Raw genomic sequence first — 12407 nt, forward strand, 5'->3', positions numbered from 1 at the left:
AAGATTTTAGAATGAGACATTAAAGGATTTATTATTCACAAAATGACATTATTTGGTTGAAAAAAAATTTTTTTCCTCTTTTGAAACATTTTTGAAACATTTGGTTACCGAAAGTTGAAAAATGAAGTCCGGGCTGGGATTTTTCTAGCGGAAGGACCAGACTGCTCACTATTTTCCTACAAATTCTGAATAAACATTTATAAAGGGAAAAAAACCTCTTTTCCTACATTTGAGAACTTTAAAATTTGGATTATCTAATCGACGTTTTTTTTGGATTATTCTGTTGGACTATTTCCATTGGATTTCGTTTGGATTAATAGCGGTTTGTGGATTAACAGCATTTTCGTTGGATTTACTGCGGAGAGATTTCTTCCTGGGCTGTGAGAGACGGACCGACTTCATTTTAACTTCGTGAGATTAAACTGCATTTGCTTGGAAAAAGTTTTATAAATTTTCTAAAGACTATACCCTTCTTCAAAAAACGGAATACCTTTGCAGTACTCATTAAGGTGTTTCTGACAACAAATTAGATCTTCAATCAATTGTTTTTTTTTTCTTGCATTTTCCCTTTGATAATTTCAATTTTTGAATTTTAATTCTATATTACATTATATTACAATTGGTTTTGTTTATGCATTGCTAAATTTTCTTTTGGTCTTTGGTCCCCTGTTCCTCCTAATTGAATAATAGTCTTTAACTCTGATTGTCCCCTTTCTTCACATGCTTTTACCCTCCTTCTCACTTTGCTGACTTTTTCTCCTTATCTTTGCAGCTGTGCTAAACTAATCTCTTCCCCTTTTCCCCCTCTTCTTCTTCACATCTTCTTGATATAAACTTTGACTAGAGTAATAAGAATAAATAAGTTGAGCATTAATTAGATATATTTTAAATTTTAAGTGTATTTGAAATTTAGCCTTTTATTTGAATTAGAACTTTTATTGCTATTAATTAATTGCTATTGATTTAGTATAACTGTTACTGTGGGTTTGGAATTTATAGAATCTCTTTACATTTTGCTAACATAAAATACCACTAAATTTAAATTTGAAAATGTCAAGTTCTTCCACCCATACTAAAACAATCAAGAAGCAAACAACTGTCATTTCTTCCCCGCAAAGTTCACCACATCCATCTCCCGCACAGCAGACTTTATCTGCAACTATGTTCACCAAGGAGAAGGACAGGGAGAAACAACCATCTCTGGCTTCAATCCAAGAGACATTAACAACATTAAATGACTTTATGCTAAAATCTCAACAAGACGCAACACAACAGAGAGATGAAATTAAAGCAGAGATGGCGGAAATGAAAGTTGACACAGGTGAAATGAAAGACCAGATGAAGGAGATTAAGCAAGCCTTGCAAGATAATGAAGTACGAATGAAGGCAGTGGAAGAAAAGGCGGAAAAGGTGGAGAAAAGAATTGGTCACTTGGAGGACAAAGCTGCTTCACGTTACAGAGGGTATGATGAATCAATTACACATCTGGAAATGCAACGTGCGTCATATGGACTTCGATTTCAAAACGTAATAGAAGAAAAAGATGAAGATTTAAAGGCCATTATGGCTGACATTATTGGGAAAATCCTTCAGATGGACCCAGATGACATAAAAAGAGAAATCGATGAAGTCTTCAGAATTTCTAACAGCTATATTCGCCGTTTTAATCTTCCACGCGAGATTCACATCAAATTTGTAAGAAAAAGCATGCGAGATGATATATTGCATTGGTCAAGAGCGGGACAACTACAACACCAAGGCAAAGAAATAAAAATATTAAAACAAATCCCAAGACGTGTTCGAGAGATTAGAAGAGACTATCATTTCTTGACCAAACTTCTGATCAAAGAAAACATAACTTTTCGCTGGCTTATTCCACAAGGTCTATCATTGACATGGAAATCAACGAGATATAAATTGGAGAATCTAGACCAAGCAAGAGACTTTTATGAAAACAGTGGAATATGCGAAATGGAACAGATAACAAAAGAACTGGAAGCAATGCAGGCCGAAGCCATGGGGGCACTTGCACAAGTGGAGGACCAGGACCATGGGGCCAGAAGAAAGCAACCTCAACGCGAAACCAAGAAATACAACAAATGACTACATTGAGAGATTTAAAAATCTTTTCAGTAAATGTCAATGGACTTAATGAACCAAAAAAAAGAAAACAAATGTTTTCCAAAATCAAGAATCAAAAAGCTCAAATTGTGATACTCCAAGAAGTGCATATAAAAAAAAGTAATCGGAATTTATTGTTAAATAATAAAATTGGAAAGATGTATGCTGCGTTAGCAGACCAAAAGAAAAGAGGAGTGGCAATGTATGTTGAGAGTTCTATAAATTCCAAACAACTATATAGTGATGATGAAGGTAGAATTTTGATTGTCCAGATAGATATTGAACCCAAATCGCTTGCTATTGTTTCTATATATGCCCCAAATGATGACCAAATTGCATTTTATGAAAAATTACATCAAAAAATTTTAGAATTAAATTTGGAAAATATGTTAATTATTGGAGATTTTAATGCCATAACAAATAGACAATTAGACCATTCGGGGGTGAAGAAAAGTTGTAAAAAGAAAAAAAAGAATTTACTGCCCTCAACTTTCCAAAAAATGAAAGCAGAATTGCTATTGAATGATATATGGAGGGAAAGGCATCCTCATAGCAGGCAATATACTTTTTACTCAAACCCCCACAAAATTTGGACTAGAATAGATATGGTGTGGGCTCCCAAAACAACAGCAGAGTACATACAAGACGTAGAAATAGATGTTAATACTTGGGCAGATCATAATCCAGTTATAGTCTATATGAGAAATATTAAAAAACATCGCAATTGGCAAATGAATAGAAATATTTTGAAAGAGAAAGAATATAAAGAATGGATGGAAAAGGAATTAAAAATATTTTTTGAAATTAATAAAAATACAGACACCACCCCTCAGAACTTGTGGGATGCAACCAAAGCATACATAAGAGGATTAACAATATCCTACACTGCAAAATATAATAAAGAAAGAAAAAGAAAATATGAACAATTAATAAATGAATTAAAACAACTAGAGTTTCTATCACAACAAAATGTGAAAAATAAAGATTTGGGGAAAAAAATAAATTTAATTAAACACAAAATTAGATTACAAGAACAAAATCAACTATTGGAAAAAATAAAGAAAGCTAAGCAACAGTATTTTGAGCATGCCAATAAATCAGGTAGATGGTTAGCATATAAACTGAGAAAGCAGAGACAATCTAAATTAATTAGAAAATTAGAAGATAAAGATGGAATAATAAAATATGACCCAGAGGGAAAAGCAAATATAGTTCAAAACTTTTTTAAAGAATTATATAAAGATGATAATATTGAAGAAGAAGCCGTATTTAAATACCTAGAGAGTGCAGAGTTACCACAAATAACAGAAGAGCAACAAGAAAAGATGGAGAGTCCAATAACGATGGAAGAACTCCTTATAGTTATTAAAAAGCAGAAAAACAACAAAGCCTCGGGACCGGACGCTATCCCGGCAGAGTGGTATAAAATAGAAAATGAAGTATTAAGAAATAATATGCTCCAAATTTTTAATGAATGTAGAGTAGATGGTAAAATTCCTAAATCATGGTCGGAATCTTTGATAACTTTAATTCATAAACCAGATACACCAAAAGAAAAAATTAAAAACTATAGACCAATATCTTTATTGAATGTAGATTATAAAATTTTTATAGCAATATACGCAGATAGATTGAAAAATGTGATAAACAGCAAAATTCACTCAGACCAAAATGGTTTCCTTCCAGGTAGACAAATTAAAAATAATCTTAGGACAATCATTAATGTATTAGAGTATTATGAGCAACATTCAGATAAAACATTATCTTTAATGTTCTTAGACGCGCAAAAAGCTTTTGATAACGTGAATTGGACATTTATAAAGATGCAATTAAATAAAATGAGATTCGGCCCCAAATTTGTTAATTTAATAGACGCTATTTATTCAGAACAAACGACAAAAATTATATTAAACAATGAACAATTAGAAGCGTTTAAAATAAATAAAGGAGTGCGGCAAGGATGTCCCATATCACCTCTTCTTTTCATTATGACTTTAGAAGCACTCTTAATAAAAATAAGATCAGATCCAAAGATAAAAGGTTTAACAGTTAGAAAAGAGATATACAAAGTCCAGGCCTTTGCAGATGATTTGACTTTTATAATGGAAGATCCGTTAGTCACAGCACCAAGATTAATCCAAACAATAGAACAATATGGCAAGGTGGCAGGTTTGAAAATAAATAAAAATAAAACAAAAATTATAACTAAAAACATGAGTAAAATACAAGAAAGCAATTTAGAATGTATTACTGGAATGCAAATAGTTAAAAAAGTAAAATATTTGGGAATATGGCTAACAGCCAAAACAATAACATTAAAAAATGATAATTATATAAAATTAATTAATGAAATTAAAAAGGATCTAGAAATATGGAACAATCTAAAAATATCATTTTTGGGAAGAATTGCTACGATTAAGATGAATATCTTACCTAAGGTATTATTTTTATTTCAAGTGATCCCAATCAATCCAGGGGCTAACTTTTTTAAAAACTTAACAAATGTGGTTAAAAAATTTCTATGGCAAGGGAAAAAGGCAAGAATTAAGATAAATATGTTAGAAGACATAAAAGAGAGGGGGGGTTTTGCGCTCCCAAATTGGAAACTATATTATCAGGCAGCCGCCTTAACATGGATTAAAAACTGGATAACTTTAGAGGACATGAGAACATCAATATTAGAAGGACATGACCTCATGCTTGGTTGGCATGCTTTTGTGTGGTACGATAAAGATAAAAACCATTCTTACTTTAAAAGACACACGCTGAGAAAATATTTATTTGATGTCTGGAAAGACATAAAGAAAAACCACTTTTTAACAATTCCAGATTGGGTTACCCCCCTGGACGCAATAATACATCCAAATTCTATTAATGACTCAAGAAATATAAGATATAAAGATTTGTTAGACAATCAAATGAAATTAAAATCTAGAATTAAACTACAAGATGAAGGGATACAAATTGATTGGTGGCATTACGCACAGATTAGATCCAGATACCAGAAAGATAGTACACTCTATATATTTAACAAAAGTAAAAACCTGTTAAGTGAGTTAATCACTAAAAACCACAACAGAGTAATTGGAAAAATATATAAATATTTGATTACCCACAAGAATATTGAATTAACATTAAAAGATAGTATGATACATTGGTGTAGAAACATAGGTAAAGAAATTGATTTAGATACATGGGAGAAAGTTTGGATGTGCAATTGGAGAATGACTAAATCAGTTTCTTTGAAAGAGAACCAAATAAAAATGTTTTATAGATGGCATCTCCCACCAAGTAGATTAGCAAAAATGTTCCCAAAGACATCACCTTTGTGCTGGAAATGTAAGAAAGAAATAGGATCCTATTATCATCAATGGTGGACATGTAATAAAGCTAAAATGTATTGGAAAATGATAGAAAAAATGACAAAAGAAATTACAAAGCAGAAAATAGATTTCACCCCGGAGTTTTGTTTGCTAGGAATTACTAACCAAAATTATAAAAAAGAAATTTTGTACTTGATTATACATATTTTTACAGCGGCAAGGATTATATACGCGCAAAATTGGAAAGGGGAAGATATCCCCAAAGAAGAGGGAGTTATTGCAAAAATATTAGACTGCGCGGAAATGGACATGATGACAAGACGCTTGAATGAACAGGAAGAAACCAAATTTTACGCAACATGGAACAATGTTTATGAATGGATAGATAAGAATAAAAAAATAAAGAAAGAAGAGTAGTAACAAGTATAGATATTTTAGATGATCTTTTCTTATTAAGATTTATCTTAGATTTAGTTTACATAGATAGAATAGAAATTTGTTTTTTCTAAAGATTTTTTGACTTGAAATTAATTAGAAACTTTTATATGACAGTTAATTTTTTTTTTTACTAGATATTTTTTGTATTAGTAGCATTGAATTAGATATTCAATTGTGTATTCCTTTTTCTGTATCTGCAATTATACTTTTGAGAAGAGCAGGGATGTTACATCCCTACAATGTATGTTAAATGTTTGTAAGTTTGTTTGTCATTTTAAAGAAAATTAATAAAAAGATTTGTTTAAAAAAAACAAAAACATGCACATGTAGGTAAATAGGTACCACTTTGGTAAGAAGATAACCGCTCCATGACTTCACGCTGGCCAAGTGTCTTCAGACAGTGCTGGTTCAATAGCCCTTGAAACAAAGATGATGTACTTTCCCCTAATGTCCACCAATCCATAAGGAGTCTCTTAACCCCTTTTTTTAAACCTAGCATTGCATCAGTGGTCTGACAAAAATCAGATGAGCTTAAAAAGAAATCCCATTTCCATTTGTTGAAATCTTTACAGTACACAAGTCACTTCTGCAGATGGGGAAAATTATATTGATTCACAATCAGATTTACTTGGAGTACTTATGAAGTGCCACCTTGGGCTAATCATGCTGTCAACTAATTTTAATTTGGTTGACCTTGAGGGCAGCAGTGACTTAGAAAAAGCAAAAAAAAAAAGCCTGGAGTGTCATCATATCCCAAACTGCTGTAGCCCCATCTTTTTCCTTAAATATAGTCAGATCCATGCAGAATCATTGTCTGTAATTTGCTGTTCCAAACTTCAGTGACTTTGACTGATTTTCAAAACCAAAACCAGGACTTGGATGGGAGATGAGCATGAAATGCCAGAGATATGGACTGGAAAATGGAGTCGGTTTGGGGAAGTAACAGAAGAAGACAGCAGCAAAGCCTTTTTGAACCATCACCATATTGATCACATGTAATATTCTAATTTTCTGAGATGGGGGATTTGAGGTTTTCATGAGCTTTACCACATAATCATCACAATTATGACATATCACAGTTTCACCTTTTATGTTGCATTACGGAAATAAATGAATGTTTGCATGATATTCTAATTTTTTGAGTTTTACCTGTACATGGAAAACCAGAAGACAACTTTGCATCAGTCCAACAGAGATTGAAGCCTTCTCCACCCAATGAAATGCTTGATGTGAATAAGCAGGCTCTCCTGCTTAGAAAGATCAGGCAGGATTGCCATGTTCTAAACTTTTACATTCTAAACTTTCAAGCACTTCAGTAACTTTCCTTTACATGGAAACTCCCCGAAAGACCTGATCATAGGAAGAAGCTTGATTGATGCTTGCTTGCATGCCTTTGAGAGGGGATAATACTGTACTATAATCTCGGGAATCCACCAGTTGACCCTGGTAAACTGCTGTTTGGAAAGATCATCCGGGCCCGCGTTAATGCTAAATAGAACAATTTTTCCTGCTGCTTCTTTTCAGGATTGAGTGGAGAACAAAACTCAGAATAATTCAATAGAGCAGTTATTGAGCGAGGCATTTACCAGGAGGAAAAGAAAGGGAAGAGATAGGAAGGGGTAGGAAGGGGTGTGCATAAGTGCACCAGAGTGCCTTCTGTCCTCTGTCCTAATGTTTCTCTTTTACTAGTATTAGTTTACTAGTTTCTCTAGTATCATGTATATAAATATTATTATATCTTTGTATACCACCAATACGAATTTGACAAAACAAAACAAATAAATAAAATAGGATTGGAATATGATTGGAAGCAAGCCACACAGAAGTGAAATAGAATAGAATAGAATTTTATTGGCCAGGACACACAAGGAATTTGTCTTTGGTGCATATACTCTCTGTACATAAAATAAAACATTTGTCAAGAATCATAAGGTACAACATTTAATGATTGTCATAGGGGTCAAATAAGCAATCAGGAAACAATGTTAATAAAAATCTTAAGGATACAAGCCTACCGTGTGCCTACCGTACCTGTCCTAATGTCTTTTTTATCTTTTCTATCTCTACTTTATACTGTACTTATATTATGTTAAACATACTACAATACAATACTATATTTGTATGACAAATAAAATAAATAAATAAATAAGCAACAACGAGTTATAGTCATAAGTGGGAGGAGATGGGTGATAGGAACGATGAGAAAAATTAGTAGTAATGGTAGGGGTTTTCTTTTAATCGATGCGCCTATGCGATTTTTAAAAAAGCTTTTTTCCCCAAACCTCCCCAATGTCAAAGGCAGGGGAATGATCTCAGGCTTGCCAAACCTGTTTCGGAAGGGGGGAAAAGGGAGCGCGCTCGATCTGACTGGAAAAAAATAGGATTATCCAGCGACTCGGGGGTGGTATGTTCACCCCGCAGGGAAGCCAAATCCCCAGTTGCCGCCTCTGTTGGTCGCGAAGTGTCCAATAAAGAAATTCGGGGAATCGCGTCTGTCGTGCGAAAATGAAAGCGAAAATGCTACACGGTCGAGGCGGACTGCTGGAAGGGTTTTGCCATAATCCCGCAGGATGGCGGAGGGAGCGGGGGCGCCCTCTTTTCCTGTGCTGCTGCAGGGAGCCTGGGGGAACCCCGATCCCCCCAAAAGTGTGAGAAACAAAATTCTCCGCTACTTCCAAAGCCGGAAAAAGTCGGGAGGGGGAGAATGCGAGATCCAGAAGCAAGGCGGGCAGATCTTGATCTGCTTTGCCCAGGAGGAAGGTAAGCGGATACCCCCCCTCAATTCGCGATGCCATTCCTTGGGAATTTTCACCTCTCCCCCTCCATTTCTGCTCTGCTGGTTTTAAAGGCGCCGTGAGCGGGGAGGAGAGGAAGCTGGGGTGCTAGTTTTCCGGATCACGGTGCCGGGTTTGCTGAGTTAAATACTGTTCTTCTGACCACTGTAGTAAGTCAGCACCCACCCTCCTAGAAAATGAAATATTTTTGGAAATATTAAAAAAAAAAGGCAGGAAAAATAATATTTCCTCTAAAGGAGAAATGTGGAAAAAAAATATTTAATGTTTGGGATTGGGCGGCATAGAAGTAGAAAGAGAGAGAAAAAGAAAAAAAAGAAAGACATAATACACATGCTAAGCAACTATAACAAAAAACTAAACAAGCAACCCCAAAAGAAAAAAAAACCTGAACACTTTAAAAAGAGAGAAATATCCCATTCCTCTCATGACTACCATACATTTGACATATTTCATTGCATATCTTATGCAGTTATGCTGTATCTTTTAGCATGTTAAAGTTATAGAATAGAATAGAATGGAATGGAATGGAATTCTTTATTGGGTAAGTGTGATTGGACACAAGGAATTTGTCATTGGTGCATATACTCTCAGTGTACATAAAAAAAAAAGACATTTGTCAAGAATCATGAGGTAAAACACTTAACGATTGTCATAGGGGTCAAAGAAGCAATGAAGAAATGATCAATATTAATAAAAATCTTAAGGATACAAGCAACAAGTTACAGTCATACAGTCATAAGTGGGAGGAAATTTGTGATTGATGGTAAAGTTATTCAGATTAAATAATAATAAGACTAGTTCTCTTCACATTCATGCAATGGTCAGTTTTCAGTTTCTTTGTCACCCTTCTCTACTTATCACACACTTTTGTCTACAAATTGTTCTACATATCTATATTTTCTCGTTGCTACCTCCTCTATACTACTTATATTATTTTATTTTCTGCTTCTTATGCAACCATTTATACTGTTTTTCCAAGCTTTTGTAGTACTGTAGTCTGTTTCTTCTTTTTCTTTTACTGGCATTGTTAAGGAAGGTAGAAACCAACCCAGTCTCCCTGACCCAAGCAGAAACTGAGGCTGCCAGCTGTTAGAAATGCAGATTTGGTAATCCATTCAGAAAGACTGGGTCAAGACAGAAACTCAGATAAGCAACAGACAAAAGGTTGACAAAATTAGCTCAGAAAAACACCTAGGATTTGCATTTTCACTTTTGCCTTGTAGAGCCAGTCATGACTCCTACATGACTCCATAGGAATCCAAAAGACGTTAAAAAAACCCCACCCACTGGGGTTGCATTGCTGCCTGTTTGTTTTTGGAAGTAGAAATGTTCTAATGATTCCTGCAATGTATTTATTTTTGTGACACAGTGAGGCAAAGAGTTCTCTCCCAGAAGATCCATGAACTTGACTTGACAGGAAAAGGAACAGTAAAGCTGGAAGTCTCCCTGTATGAAACCAGAGACCCAGCTAAAGATAAAGATAAAGAGACCCATCCTTCCAAGGTGGGTAAAGTGAGGACCCGGATTGTGGGGGCAATATGCTGGCTCTGTTAAAAAGTGCTACTGCTAACATGTTGAAAGCCGCCCTGAGTCTAAGGTGGCATAAAAATCAATCAATCAAACAAACAAATAAATAAATAATGCACCCAAGAAGGAAATAATTTCTAAAAAGGTAACAATAATAATAACAATAGAGTTGGAAGGGACCTTGGAGGTCTTCTAGTCCAACCCCCTACCAAGGCAGGAAACCTACACTATTTCAAACAGATGGCCTGGAGAGCGGCGGCAAACAAATCCAATCAATCCAATCAATCAATCAATCAATCAATCAATCAATCAATCAATCTTCTTAAAAACTTTCAATGTTGGAGCACTCACAACTTCTGGAGGCAAGCTGTTCCACTGATTAATTGTTCTAACTGTCAGGAAATTTCTCCTTAGTTCTAAGTTGCTTAGGTGTTTTGGAGAATAGGGTGACTCCTTCTTTGTGGCAACCCCTGAGATATTGGAACATGATAATCATGTCTCCCCGGTCCTTCTCTTCATTAAACTAGCCATGTCCAGTTCCTGCAACCATTCTTCATATGTTTTAGCCTCCAGTCCTTTAATCATCTTTGTCGCTCTTCTCTGCACTTTTTCTAGAGTCTCAACATCCTTTTTGCACTGTGGCGACCAAAACTGAATGCAGTATTCTAAGTGTGGCCTTACCAAGGCCTTATAAAGTGGTATTAACACGTTACATGATCTTGATTCTATTCCTCTATTAATGCAGCCTAGAACTGTGTTGGCTTTTTTGGCAGCTGCTGCACACTGCTGGCTCATATTTAAATGGTTGTCCACGAGGACTCCAAGATCCTTCTCACAGTTACTACTGTTTGAGCAATGTACCGCATATACTGTACCTGCGTTTTGTTTTTCTTGCCTAAATGTAGAACCTGCTGTTTTTCATTAATTAAGGTAACATTAATTCTCATACCTTTCATACCTTGAAAGAGAGATCAACCGAAGTTCCAGGCAGTCTATTGACATGCTAATGTTCTCCTCCACTTTTTATTTTTATTTTTAGGCTCCGAGAGAAGAAAGTCAAGCAAGAGAGATGGGTAAATCCAACTTTTAAACATAGAGAAAATTTTACTTTGGCACCAAGGGGATTTTTGAAAAAGGGAAGCAGTTGCTGATGATAACAAGTTCTTGGTTTTTAACAGGCCAAGAAGCAGATGATCCACCAGGGCAGATATTTTACAATGATCTAGACTTTGAAAAGTATAGAAAATAGCAAATCAGAGGATCAAATTCTTCCAAGTTTCATTGTCTGGAGCTTGTTGGCCTAAAGAAGAAATCAAGAAAAGTGGGGCAGGGTGAAAGATTACTAGTGTGCCGTATACATAAAATGACTACAGAGAGAAATGGTCCATTCAGAATACAGTGGTACAACTACTTAAGAACGCCTCTACTTAAGAACTTTTCTAGATAAGAACCGGGTGTTCAAGATTTTTTTGCCTCTACTTAAGAACCATTTTCTACTTAAAAACCTGAGCTGGGAAAAATTTCCCAGGAAATTTGAGAGTAGCACGAAGGCCCGGCCAGTTTCCTGCCATTCCCCCTTTAATCCCGGCCATCTGGGCTGCCAGAGGAGCCTTTTGGTGGCGTTTAAGGAGGATTTGGCAGTCCAGAGCGAACAAAGCATTTTCCTTTCTCTGGGCGCTTGGAGAGGGAATAAACCTCTGCCAGCGCCCAGAGAAAAGAAATGCTCCCTTCGCTCTGGGCAGCCGAGGAGTCACCACAGTGAAAGAAACATGCCGACTCCAAAGTGAGCGAGCGAGAGGAGAGGGGAGCCCTTCAGCATGGGAAGGAAGAGGCAGCAGCAACAGCCAGTGTATGGGAGGCAGCCTCGTGCCTGGTGTATTGGAGGCGTGTGCTCCTCCTCGCTGCCTCAGAGTCCCTCTTTTTTTTTAAGCCTTAAACTTTTAGATTATTTAAAATTCCCCTTACCTCACCACCTTCCTTCGGCAGTGACCGTCCTCCTCTTCTTCCTCCTCCTCCCACCCAAATTCCGAGCTTTTATTTCTTTCCTAATGGGTTTGCACGCATTATTTGCTTTTACATTGATTCCTATGGGAAACATTTCTTCTACTTAAGAATGTTTTTACTTAAGAACCTGGTCACGGAAATAATTACAGTAGTCCCTCACCTATCGCTGGTGTTACGTTCCAGACCTGGCCGCGATAGG

The 12407-nt window shown here is 35.8% G+C and overlaps 1 pseudogene; it reads left to right on the plus strand.

Annotated features, from left to right (window-relative positions):
• The first annotated feature begins 8452 nt into the window (after nt 1-8452).
• Nucleotides 8453-12407, plus strand: part of LOC139155454 (protein mono-ADP-ribosyltransferase PARP14-like) — a 49959-nt pseudogene continuing 46004 nt past the window's right edge.

This window comes from Erythrolamprus reginae, chromosome 1, assembly GCF_031021105.1.
Source record: "Erythrolamprus reginae isolate rEryReg1 chromosome 1, rEryReg1.hap1, whole genome shotgun sequence".
In the NCBI taxonomy this organism is placed as follows: domain Eukaryota; kingdom Metazoa; phylum Chordata; class Lepidosauria; order Squamata; family Dipsadidae; genus Erythrolamprus; species Erythrolamprus reginae.